This window comes from Cupressus sempervirens, chromosome 6 (assembly GCF_028749045.1).
Source record: "Cupressus sempervirens isolate cs-2001-9-10 chromosome 6, ASM2874904v1, whole genome shotgun sequence".
NCBI classification, from domain to species: domain Eukaryota; kingdom Viridiplantae; phylum Streptophyta; class Pinopsida; order Cupressales; family Cupressaceae; genus Cupressus; species Cupressus sempervirens.
This window is the reverse complement of record NC_143123.1, coordinates 590321636-590335099: the sequence shown is the minus strand read 5'-3', so window position 1 is coordinate 590335099 and position 13464 is coordinate 590321636. Positions and strand designations below refer to the sequence as shown.

Here is a 13464-nt window from a genome sequence, read left to right as displayed (position 1 = left end):
ATGAAAAACCTTCTACCATTCTTTTATTTGACAATAAATTTAAATCAGCATAGCCAAGATGACCATACCTGAGGTGCCATAGCCATGAGGGGTCTTCAATCACACTCCTTAGAGCTGATTGTGTGGGAGGTGCAGCACAAACTTGAGATGAGAAACATGTCTCTATCCTCAAGAGAAACATTCTGTTCTTTGTCATTTGAACTGTTGCAAGTAAGTTCTTGCTCCCATCCTTTTCATGAATGACACATGCGTCATTCTCCATCAACACTTTGTATCCATTTTGAATGAGCTGACCAATGCTCATCAAATTGTGCTTCATACCAGGGGCAAAATACACATTTTGTATTTCTTTCTTCTCACTTTTCTTGGTGCAGACCATAATAGATCTTTTTCCCACAACTGGTAGGGTTCCATTGTTACTCATTTTAATCTCATATTTGAAACTCTTGTCAATGAATGAAAACAACGTTTCATTACTACTCATGCGGTTGCTACATCCACTGTCGAGGTACCAAACCTCAGGGCTTCCTTCTTCACTAGCATTACACATGATGAAGGTAGTGGCATTGTTTCCACTTCTCATGTTCACATCAGCCACATTTGCTTGTCCCGACTAATCATTTTACTTCTTCCAGCATTCACTTGCATAATGCCCATATTTATGATAGTAGTAGCATTCTACATTACTCCTATTTGAGTTGTAGTTTTTCTTACCTCCTCTTGAAGTATTTTGTGAGTTACTTGCTCCATCTGCTATTCCTGAGCTTTCTGCTGCAGCATTTCTTTGTCCTCCATTACTTCGGCCTCTACCTCTAGAGTTTCTACCTGAGCCATTTCTTCCTCTCTCCCTTCCTCTTGGATTTGACTGAGCCTTGAATGCTTGCTCTTGGAAAGAAGAAGATGTAGATCTATTGATCCTATACTCATGGGTTTGAAGAGTACCCATCAACTCATCCATTGTCAAAATAGTGAGGTCTTTTGTCTCTTCTATGGTCATGACCAAATTGTCATATTTATGAAGTGAACTCCTCAATATCTTTTCCACTATCCTCTGCTCTTGATAGTCTTCTCCATTTTATTTCAATTGGTTAATAACATTTGAGGTCCTTGAACTGAAAACTGCAATTGATTCATTTGCCTTCATTTGAAGGTTCTCAAACTCCCTCCTTATATTCTGTAGCTTTACTGTACGGACTTTATCAATCCCCTTGAAGTTTGTCTCAAGGATATCCCAAGCTTCCTTTGCATAATTTGCTGCTGCAATCTTTGGGAATATTGTCTCTATCATTGCTGCTTCAATCAAACTTAATGCCTTTGCATCCTTTCTCTTTGACTCTTTCAAATGAGTCTTTTGTGCATTTGTGAGGGTAGCATACTAGAGCTGGGTCTGTCACATCATTGAATCCATTAACCACAAACTCCCAAAAATCATTCGCAACCATAATAGTTTTCGTTTTCTTTGCCCATGTATCATAATTTTGTCCATTGAAAGGTGGTGGCTGCTGCCATATCTTTCCTGCATCTCCTGCCATGTCAAATATCCCAAGAAAACAAATGCCCTAACTCACTGTGGATGTGGGGCCTCAAAGCTCTGATACCATGTGATAAATAATTAATTTCAATCACCAACAACCCTAAAATCAATTTTACCACCCTAAAAAATTGCTCGGCAACAACTATTACCGAGTGACAGTATTTGCTCGATAGCCAAAGAAACCAAGTGGCAAGAGAGTTTACCTTGTGATCTCGGTAAATGAAAGGAAAAACAACTCGACAGCAATGGATGTCGAGTGAGCTCGGTAAAGGAAGAAAAACTCAGTAGACACTGGATACCGAGTGAGCTCGGTAGTGTGGATGCCGAGTGAACTCGGTAGCCACAGGAGGTACCGAGTGAACTCGGTAGCCACTTCAAAAAGACTTTACCGAGTGAAGTTTTATAATGTGAATATCTTTCACCATTAAAAACCAGAGAGCTAGAACATGAAGCTTCCAAATAAACTTTTCAAGTGCAATGAACAAGGAAAGAGAAATAAATTCAAGTATGTCTGCTTGCTTTCTATTCAACTTTGTTTCAAACTAATACAAAATCTGGGAGCATTCGGCTTCAACCAAAAAACCCTAACGTAACCCTAAAACTTCAAACTGGAAAAACTTCAAACTTACAGCTCTAATTGCTGCATACTACAATGCCTGGAGCAATCACTGCTTCAATAGGTCGAATCAAACAACAAACTACAAACTTACAGGATGACACAAAGAAGCACGTGCAACTACAGTCACAAAATAAACTTCCTCTATCCCTGCAACAAACTGGATCTGCTGATCACTTTCTCTGCAACTTCTCTCTGATCTTCTAAACTTCTTCTACTTCTTCCTCTAACTGGTCGAATAAAACTGATCATTCCTTTTTTGTTTTTTTACCACAAAAGTTTCCCCCTCTTTTCAAATTTCAAAAAAACTCACCTACCAAGCAATAAATTCTTTTGATCATTCTGCAAGTTGTCATGGAGGTAGGTGGGCATTTGGCTCCAGGGAGAAATGACCAACTGCAATTAATATTCCAACTTCCCCAATTTGCCTTCTCTTTCCCCATAGCCGGGCGGGTGATTGTTCTTATCATGTTGTCTATCGGATAAGTTAGTTTCCCATCTGATAGAGGTCAATTTTCACTCATTACTAATGAAACATGTCTACTATTTGCTCGAAAGCGCATTGATGGTCAAAGATATAGCATTGACGGAAAATTCCATTTCATCTTCTCCTCGGCAGGTTTTCAACCCATGAAAGCAAGTTTCCACGAAGGCTTACATAGAGGAGTTTTCAGCATAAAAAGATTCAGAAAGGACACTTTCCTATCAAAATCAATGTTTGAGGCTAAATTGAAGTTCCTAACAATGATTTGAATTCACCATCTCACCAACCTTCTTCCTTGGCGGGAAACCTCAAAGTGTCTTCTCCATGGCAGGTTGCGCACCCATGAAGACAGTTTTTCGCGAAGCAACGAAAGATGAGAATTAAAGGTTCGAGGTTAATCAAATGGATTTGTATGTCCGAGTTGAGTATCCTTAATCATTGGTTATACATTTAATTGGAACTTTAGCCTATATAGACATGTTGGCGAAAAATCTAAAATGGTCTTCTCCAAAGTGGGTCATCAACCCGGGTAGGCAATTTTTTGCATATATGATAAAGATCGAGCCAACAAGCGAATTTGTTTCCCACACTGGATTTGGAGTCTATTTGAATGATAAGAGAATGGATTGAACCATTATGGAAAGAAGACAAGACCAGAATCTTATGCGACGGATTTCCATCGGCGAGGTACCCCAACAGTAACTTTTTGAAGCTTGAAAGAAAACAGAAAAGTAAGTGCCAGGCTTATAAAAAGTTACTGTTGCGATCAACAAAACAATGAAAAGACCCAGGTGCCCATTGAACCTTTGCATTTACTGTCAAACGGGTATCTCCTTAATGTCCATTCGTGTGGCGCGAATTCTAAAAGAATAACGGGTGAATCATGACTCTTATTTAAAAGCATACAAACAATTAAAGAAGTTACCGCTTTTTCCTTGATTTCTCATTCTGTCATTACACATAACTATTTGAAATCTTGTGAACATTGTATTTGTTGTTCCATTCATTTCTTTGAATTCAAAACCTCGATTACAAGCTTATGGCAACTAAGCTTTGCAGGTTTTGATGGATTGACTGGTGTCAAGTCGAAATTGCAGAAATTCGCAGACACTACCCTCCATTCCTATGTCATGGTGGATTTCCAAAGGAGAATCAAAGCTGAGAAGATTCATCCTATCACAGAGAAGCTCCGAGGGAGTGGTCTAGTCGAAGCCGCTGGTTTTCTGGTTGCGGTCCAAGCCCCAAAGCTTATTTATGAATGCATTAACCGCTACAACTTGGAGACCAAGCAAATTGTTCTGCCTAATGATACAGTTTTGATTTCCATCAATAGGCAAAAAATACTGAACTGTCTTCGAATGCTAGCACAGGAGGAGTTATATGATTTAACTGTGGGAGGAGCATTCTCAGAATTCTCCTTGAAGAAGATGATCTAGAGGAAGGAAATTATGAGAACCTGGTTCCAGAAGCAGAGTGACAAAAGAAAACTTCCCAAAACTTTGTTCGGGACAACGCTCAAGCCAGAAATAATTGACATTTCAGTTCTTCTGCATAGGCTGAGAGGTGAAGTAGAAGCTCTGAATTTTGTTGAACAACATTTCTTTTTTATTCAAGTTATATGCTCTGATACACAGTATATCGATTGGGCACAAGAGGTAAGTGAGAATTTGTCCAATGCTCTCCAGGCGGCCAAGTTTTATAACTCATTCTACTTGTCTTCCTTCTTGATTTATATGCTGGCCTCCTTGCAATTGTGGCCTGGCCTTCCAAGATTAGAAGATTTTCTTGATGATGTCAAATCTTATGAGTTTCACCAATGCCTCTAGTTAGAGAATAGCAATGCAGATTATGTGAAAGTGAATGAAGTGTTTACTATGAGGATTTGCAGGGAACTACAAGGATGCCCGAAGAGAAGATTTAGACCAGAAGCCATGGCAGCCATCAGCCAGTTTGGATGTTATTTTATCCAAGTCTCATCATTTTCTTATTTGTGTCTTGTAGCATTTGACAATTTTCCATTGAAGCTCCTGAGGTACCCAAGTGACATGATCGTGTTGATCGAGGTCATCCGATAAGCCCTATAAGTGAACATCCTAAGTGGAAGCTTGAAGAAGAAAGGGTACAAATTCCCTATGAAGGTTAGAGCTTTTAGCTATGATACCCAATTCGATGCCAAGAACATGACAAAGTTGTTTGAGAAGAAATATAAGCTAGACACCTATGAAGTCTTGCGGCCCATGTTCGACCCAAATGGATATGCCAAAGATGTTCTATAGATCGAGAACATGATAAAGCATGTCACCACAATCGAAGATTACTAGGCCGATTGCTAAGATGAGTTTGAGAGCTGTGATCAAGCCTTCGCTAGATTGACGGTTGACCAAGTAAAAATGTATAAGGTGAACATAGATGTCAATGGAATTGAAGATGATGGTCAAAATGTGTACAACAATACATATTTGACCAAGCTAAGGAGTACTCCCATAAGTTCAGAGCCTTTCCAGAATGCTATAGAAGACTTGGACATAATATGGCCAAAATCTACAAGAGGATTAGAAAATGGGTCGAATGGATTGTAGCCTAGAAAAGAAGAAGTAAGAGTACTTCAGCCCAACCCTCCACAAATGTAGTTGTGACTTCATCCTCTCATAGTGTCGCTTCAGGCACAACACTTCCCCTCACTCAAGGACCTTCTCAACCAGCTGGTGGAGGTGACCAACCTCCTGACAAGAACATCCCACTTGATAAAACCTGTCAAGATGGTTTGGTACTAGTGGTTGGAGTGGAAGCAGAGTCTAAGAAGAAAAAGGCTGAAGAAGCAAAAGATGGTGCAATAACATTGGCTCTTTCACCCAACAGCAGCCCCATCCCACCTATGAGTACTCCACTACTCCCACCAAGTAGCCCCCAAATACAAGTGGTTGATCTCGGAGGTGGAGAAAGTAGTCAAAGTGAATCTACAGAATTTGATGAAGCAATGAAGAAAACAAAAGAAGCAGAGAAAGGGGCCGAATCTTCAAAACTCATCTCACAAGCCTCGAAGAATCCTTTCTCTTCAACTTTGAAGATGTTGAGCCCAACCAAAAGGAAGATGTTCAGTGTGGACACACTCGGGACTGCATCCAAAGTAATTGGCATTGAATCATGGCTTGACAGTACTCTAGATAGAAAGAAGAAGAGGATAGAGGAAGTAGCCCCAAACAAAGGTACCCTATCCTTGGCTACTCGGTCTGGGTCAGCACCAAGTAAAACTAAGAAATTGAAGACTCTATCAATTCTTGGTTGAGACCTTGATACAGGACACTTAACTATGGAGATTTCTAAGCCCACAAAGGAGGGGAGAATTGAAGACCTAACTTCAGATGACTTCTCATTGCAATCTATAGACCTTGGTGAAGTTAAGCATGACACCAAAGTGGGCCTCTAGAAGTCAACAAATGAACTAATAGAGGAGGAACGTGAAGGACTCAAGCTCTCCAAAGTCAAGATGAAGGCAGAAATCTAGAAACTCAACTACCTCATTGAACAACTAATTTCTCCATTGGCAAGTATTATGAGAGTTCCCCCTACCAGTGTTCCTACGACCACAGATATCTGAGCTATTAGCTCCCAATTGCAGGATGACAAATTCTTTGGGCAAATTGGTAGAGAATGGAATGGAAAACTCAAGTCCAAAGGACTTGTAGTCATAGAGCAACTCGGCAATGCAGTGCTGAGGCTTGAAACAGAAAAGGATAACATGTTAGCCAACAGGGCTACTCTGTCAGCTGAGAGGGCTAAGAGTGAAGATTGTGTCTCCCTCTTAGATATGGTCTTGCAAATGACAACCAAGGAAGTAGTTGAAACCAAGATTCTTCAGAAGGGAGACAAGCCCTTACTCGAATGGCAACAAAGCTTGCAATTCAAAGCTGAAATGATCTCCTCCGTGGAAGAAGGATTCAAGGAGACAAGATTAAAGTTAAAGTGGAACAAGACAAAAATTATGTTTTGCTGAAAGGATTGTACACTAACTCTCAAACCAATGGTCAAGGGAAAGGAGTGGTAGAAATCGCTCTTATGCAAAATAATTTCTCTAGTTATTTGGACAATTTAACAAAGAAATCCATCAATCACCAGAATTGAGTGTCAGATCTCCAATGGCTCAATAGGTCCATACATGTGGCGGGGGAGATAAAGCAAGAATAGTTGGATGCAATTAGAGACTTGGCTAAAGAACACTCCAAGTGGCTTTTGAGGTACACCAATGTTCAAGTTCATCGACAAGAGGAGCTTATTCTGATCATCGCCGCTGCCAGGGCCTACAAGGCAAAGTTGAAGGATAGAAATAAGGCGAAGTGATCTTTATCCCATTTTTTAATATTTTGTAACTAATGATTGGCCTCTGGCCATTTGTCATTTTTGAGGAGATAAACCGATTGTTTTCCTTTTGTAATGATCATCTCAGAATTCTATATGTACCAAATTGAAAGATTAATGAAAGGTCGAGTAACTTTTGGTGTGAAATACTTCATGTTGCAGAGACAAGTTGAAGGTGTTTTATATCAATCATTTACTTTTCCATTGTTTTGTTATAGTTTCAGATTTCTGTTTTATTTGAATTGAGTTAAGGAATGAACAGAGCTTTGTTCCCCTATGCAATGCAGCAAACTGAAAATAATAACACTGTTGTTGAAGGTTGAAAGAGATTATGTCTTCCATTGTTGTTTAAGTTAGTCTCTCACATCTTTGAGTTAGAAGCATTTTGTTAATTAGCTAACTCATATATAGAATTTATTACTACATCATCAAATTCTGCGGCTTCATAAGATGTGTGAGTTTGCGAATTTGGTTAGCATTAAGACCAAAATACTTGCCTGAGTTAGTTCCTGTTTAGGCTTAACTTGGTTTACCTCCCCTGTTCTCCGGTCAAGAACAAACCCCAACTTAAGAATAGAAACAAACAGATTCACTGCAAATCAGAAGGGAGCTGTACCTTTAAATGCAAAGGGAAGTTAGTAGTTTAACTCCGATTTCCCAACTGTTGTAATAGTTGGACATTTGAAGAGTTAACTCAAGTGAACAATCTGTTTACCAACAGGTTCCAATATTGTTTCTGTAAATTCGAAAAGTCGAGGCCTCGTCTTCACCATTTTGACAATTTGGACTTCAGCGCACCTGCGCTTCTCCAACGAATGAATGATCTTCTCTACGTTGTCGAGGGTTCCGCAATTTTGGTCGCGACTTTAGAGTCCAAGTGATGTCGTCAGAGAGTGTAAGCTTGGTGCAGGCGAACTGTGAAAAGAGGGGTACGAGCTTCAGTTGAGAAAATGTTACGAAAATGAAAATGAAAATGGAATGGGTGAATAAGAAACATTTTGCAGGATAAAATGGAGTTCATGGAAAAGGCTGTAACCAAAAATATTTTGCTCCATGACAGAGCGTTGATCATTACGGAAGCGGTGGAAACAACGAAAAGAACAAATATTTAGGTTAGGGTTTCGCCCACTCCTGAATGTTTTTCTTCACTTGTTTCAGTTCGTGTCGTGGCAAATATTTATGCGGTCATCATATGCAAGTGCTCATTTTAAGTAGTAGCCAAGAGTCTCTATATATATATATATATAGTTTTGCATATCTAAATAAATGAAAAAAAACATTTGTTTGTCTTCCTATTGATTTGAATGTGGTAAGAGCAATCAAAAACATTATTCACTTTTTTAAACGAATAATTTTTTCCAACATTTATATAAACAAGTATATATTTAAAGTGTTTTTAAATATTTATTAATGATATATTTTTATTTATTTCTTGTTTCTAGAATTTATAAGAAGTGAGGTTTTAACTACCATCTCTATGTTTATGAGCTATTTTTCCCATCTTCTCTCTTAAAGGTATATTAATTTGGAATTGTAGTTATCATGGTCACTGGTCTCACCTTAAGTTATATTTATAATGCCTATTGGCTTAATGGCCTCGCCTGAGTTTTTTTGGTATTTTGTGTACATATTTGTAACAAATTTTGATTGTGGACCTAGTTTATCAAATTATAATCAATGACAAAAGAGGGAAAATCTATTGTTTACATTTACGCCCTAATTCTACAACATTCTAGATGAGAATAGTGACAACTTTGAAACATTTTTCTCAACGAAAATCCTCCTATACAAAAACTTCAGCCACATTGCAACTAACTTGGGCATTACAAAAGAAGCCATAGTGACAAATTGGAAATCATTAGAAGCAAACAACTACTCAACTTAACACATTAATAGAACTAGAAGCCCACCCACATCAAAAGAATATGAAAGGGATAATGATGAGGTCCTAAATGACACTGTCACAACCTTGTATGAATGGTATTTTCTATTGCAAATGGTTGCTATTAAAAACTTCTACATAAAAGAACTTGACATACTAGGAAGATGAGAGTTTGATTAAATCATACATGGATTAGAAATAACATTCCCCAATAACTAAAACAATATGTTGTACAATTAATAGAAGAAGGAAAAATACAAACATATGGCGTGACTTACGAAACACCCAAAAAAAAACAAAAAACATACCAACTAGCCCCAAAACAATAGCTACCATTATACATAATCACTCAACATCATCTAAATCCTTTCCAAAAAGACTTGCTCCTCATGATTATCCAAGGGACAACAAAAACAAGAAAGAAATAGTTAATGGTTGTTTTATTATTCCATGTATGATGCATTGTTGTTAAAGTTTTGTTGGTTGTATCTTCTATGTTGTTGATCGGATGTTTCCTCACACTTTGTTGACTAGGATTGACTTTTGCCAACTTATTTTTGTAATGTCCCCAAAATAATTAAATGACTCAATTAGATTAATTAGTTAAGCAGTCCCAATTTTAATAATATTATCTTATGAATCCTTTTAATTAAATAATGTAATTATAAAATGAAAACTAATAAACTATTATTGTCTCCTTGCAACCCTTCAGGAAACTTTTTGGATCTCATTACAAGGTCATGTTGGCATTGTAGGAAGGCGTGGTGGAACTTTATGTTTTTGTTTATTTATAGTTCCAATTGGAATTGGGTCTTTGTTTGCAGTTTCAGAGGTGCAAGACCTTCCATATTTTGTATTCACAATTTTGGTGGGAATTACTCATTACACTAATATGCTTATGTTTTGATTATGTAAAGTCTTCACTTGAAAATAAATTTAATTTAATTTGAGATATATAATTTGAAAATACAAATTCTTTGTTCTTCACAATTTCATTCAAGGTCTTAGTGAGTGTCTTATGTTGAATTTATTCATCAACAATATATTTGGCATCTCTTAATCATATAGTTGACTCATATCTAAAGGAGAGTCAAAGAGTTACATTAGAGGTGTCGAAGGGAATATGAAGGAGTGTCAAAGGGAACCAAAGAGGCATCAAAGTAGTTTTGTAGGGGAGTTAAAGGGTACTGCAAGGGTGTCAAAGGGGAGTCAAAGGGATGTTAGAGGGATATTGAATGGGTATTAAAATGGTATTGAAGGAAGTTGAAGGGTGTCAAGTTTCAAGGATTAGACTAAAGTGCATCAAAGGGGGCATCACCACATGATTGAAGATGTGACTATTGAAGGGGAACTTGTTGTACAATACATTATAGTGGTATTAAAGCTAGTGATCTTACCAACCTATTAGGTTGTGGATGCAAAACAAGCTCATACTATACACCTAAAGGAGGTATCATTCTATGAATAGAATAGGTGATCCTAACACTAAAATCTTGACATTGTTGAGGGAGCTAACGAGAAGCCAAGCTCAACTTAACAAAGCTATGACCAAGGAAAAGCAGTAATAACAGATCATGGAAGAAACATTCAAACAATTGATGAAAGGAGGACTAATTTGATCAACGAAAGGTCAAACACAAAATGTTCACACTCCTAATCATTGATGTTGACATTTCCTAAAAGGGCATAAGCTCCTTGCAGAGAGTGAAAGGCCACTTTTATGAAGATAGAAGAATAGCTAAGACAAGATTGGAGAGATGTGAAGCTTGTGGGGGAGCTATCCTTCAAGGATTATGCAAGTCTACAAATGAAATATTCTAACACTGGGAGCCATGTTCATTACAATGATGACATAAAATATAATATTGCAAAGATAAATTTATCATCTTTTGATGGGTGTGCAAAAATATTAGCACAAACACTATGAGAACATTAATATGTGTATGGGTATAGAAATTTGATACCTACTTCTAGCTCAAACTAGTGCTTGAAGATGAGGCCTCTGAGTTTTCAATACTTTACCTAGATAGAGTCACTCATGAATGGTGGGACTATGATATGGTCACCCTTGGTAATGATTGAGTCACTTCATATATCAAAATCAAACACACTTAAAGACTTTTGTGACAAAAAGGAACTAGATCTCAACTTCAAGGAGTTAGCTCAACTGAAGAAGATCGGATTGGTGTACAATTACATCACAAATTTTAGAATTTGTCACTATTGATCACAAATATCTCAAAAAGGAGATTGCTAGTTTTGTTCATGGATAAATTGATAGAATCCTTAAGGGGTTGGTTAAAGGGTTCAAACTAACATGCTCACATAATAAGTTCAAAAGGTGTGGGACATAGATACAACCTCATCTTCTTCTAAGAGTGACACGTATGAAAAATCACCCCTCACACCAAAGGAGAAAGACAACAAATCATACTTGAAGAAGTCATTGTTTAATGAGACCATAAAGAAGGAGCCCAAGAGGAAAAATATTTTTTATGAGTGTAAGGAGTCATGGGAGCCAACACACTAATTCGTAGGCAAGAGAAAAATCCAATGCACTAAGGTGGTGATTGATAACAAGGAGGAGAATGAAGATTCTTATTTGCGAGAAAAAGAGCATGTTGAAGAAGAAAAAAATCTTGCAAATTTTTTTTTTCACACTAGTAGAAAGGGGAGGTGACATTGTTCTACTCTCTAATACCCCAAGGTGTAGTGTATGTTGGGCTCAAAATACACTTTAGGGATAGTCGATTGTAGTCATGCTCAATAGTGGGGCCATACTCCACTTTATCAACTCATTGCTCATCAGAAAGAGGGGTTTGCATACGGAGGGAGGAAATCTATTCAATATCCCATGACATTTTTATTTATAGCAATACATGGGAAGAACATCTAGGTCATTTGAGAAAGGTATTATGAATCATGGAGGCACACTTTTTGTTTGCAAAAAAGAACGAGTGCAAGTTTGGGATAACTAAGTTCTTGTACTTGGGCTACATCATCATTTCTTGAGGAGTTCACATACATAAGGAGAAAATTCAAGTAATTCTTGATTGGCCCTCACCCAAGACGCTCATAAAATTGTGTGGGTTCTTCAAATATTGTAGTTACTACAAAAGATTTGCAAAAGGGTTTTCATATCTAGGAGCGCCACTAAAAGACTTGATAAAGAGAGGGGCTTTCCAATGGGATGAGAAGATACAACAAGTCATTGATAGATTGAAGGAATTCATTAGTACTTGTCTAGTACTAGAACTAGTAGACTTCACTAAACCCATTTTCCCATAGGGTGATGTTTTGAGAGAAGGCATTAAAATGATGTTAATGAAAGATTGTCACTCCATTTCATTTGAGAGTTTGAAACTCTTGGGAGTCAATGCATGTACTCAATCTATGATAACAATATGTTTTGCATCATACATGTGCATTAGAAAAGTTTTGGAAATAACTCATTGGAGAAAAAAAATTGTGCAAATAGACCACAATAGTTTAAGATAGTTTCTATAGAAGGAGGACTTGAATGAGCAATAATAGAAATAGGTGAGAAAAATCCAAGCATATGATTTTGAGTGCATGAAGGGGATGAATAATGTGTTGGTCAACATGCTATCAAGAAGACCAATTGTATGTTCACTATCACACTTTTTGTCAAATTAGAAGGCCCATTTGTTGGTCAATAAATCCAAGAATACCTGTGCATGCTAGTTTATAGATGGTCAAAATTAGGATGGCAAGTACAAGGTAATTGATAATATCATCTACTACAAGGATATAATCTATTTAGAACTGAAATCAAAGATGAAGAATAATATTTTGAGGGATGTTCACAATTCACCCTTGGCAATACACTTAGGGTATCTTAAGACACATAGACAAATTCTAGAGAGAATCACATGGAAGAGCTTACTCGCCAACATAAAGAATCCAAGCATACATTGTTGAAGGGTTACCTCACCCTTTCCCAATACTCAATAAAAAATGGGAAAGCATTTCAATAGACTTCATTATTGGAATTCCCAACATGTAAGGGATGGATTGCATTCATGTTGTGGTGGATCGGTTTACCAAATATGCCCATTTATTTTCTATTCCCATGGGATTTTGTGTAGCTCGATGGTTTAGTCATTTTATTGAGATGTGTTATGCTTGCATGGCCTTCTATGAGATATAGTCAATGACAATGAAGCTATTTCCTTAGCACATTCTTGATGGATTTTTCCACTTGGAAGGTATAGAGTTGTCAATGAGTATAAGCTACTAACCATAGGCATATGGTCATATAGAGATTATAAACAAGTGGATCGAAGGATACTTGAGGAACTACATAGAAACACCATAAAGAGTGTGGATCCATTATCTTTATTTACAAGAGCATTTTTATAATGCTACCTACCACATCTTAATAGGTATGTCACAATTTGAGGCACTTTGTGGTTATGAGGATTCATCATTTGTGGATCTAGAATTTGGTGACACTCGTGCACCAAGGTCCAATGAATAGTTGCAAGAAAATTTGGATATCCTTTGATCTCTCAAGGATAAGTTGTAGTTGGCTCAAAATCAATAGAAGATATATGTCGATAAACATAGGA

At 37.4% G+C, this 13464-nt stretch overlaps 1 long non-coding RNA gene across 1 annotated transcript; it reads right to left on the bottom strand.

The window, feature by feature from the left end:
* Positions 1 to 7364: 7364 nt before the first annotated feature.
* LOC149553632 (uncharacterized) lies at positions 7365 to 8178 on the bottom strand. Its single transcript, XR_016353417.1, has 2 exons — positions 8027 to 8178; positions 7365 to 7905 (listed from the first exon to the last, which is right to left on the bottom strand). It is a non-coding gene; the product is annotated as an uncharacterized LOC149553632 (long non-coding RNA).
* Positions 8179 to 13464: the final 5286 nt, after the last annotated feature.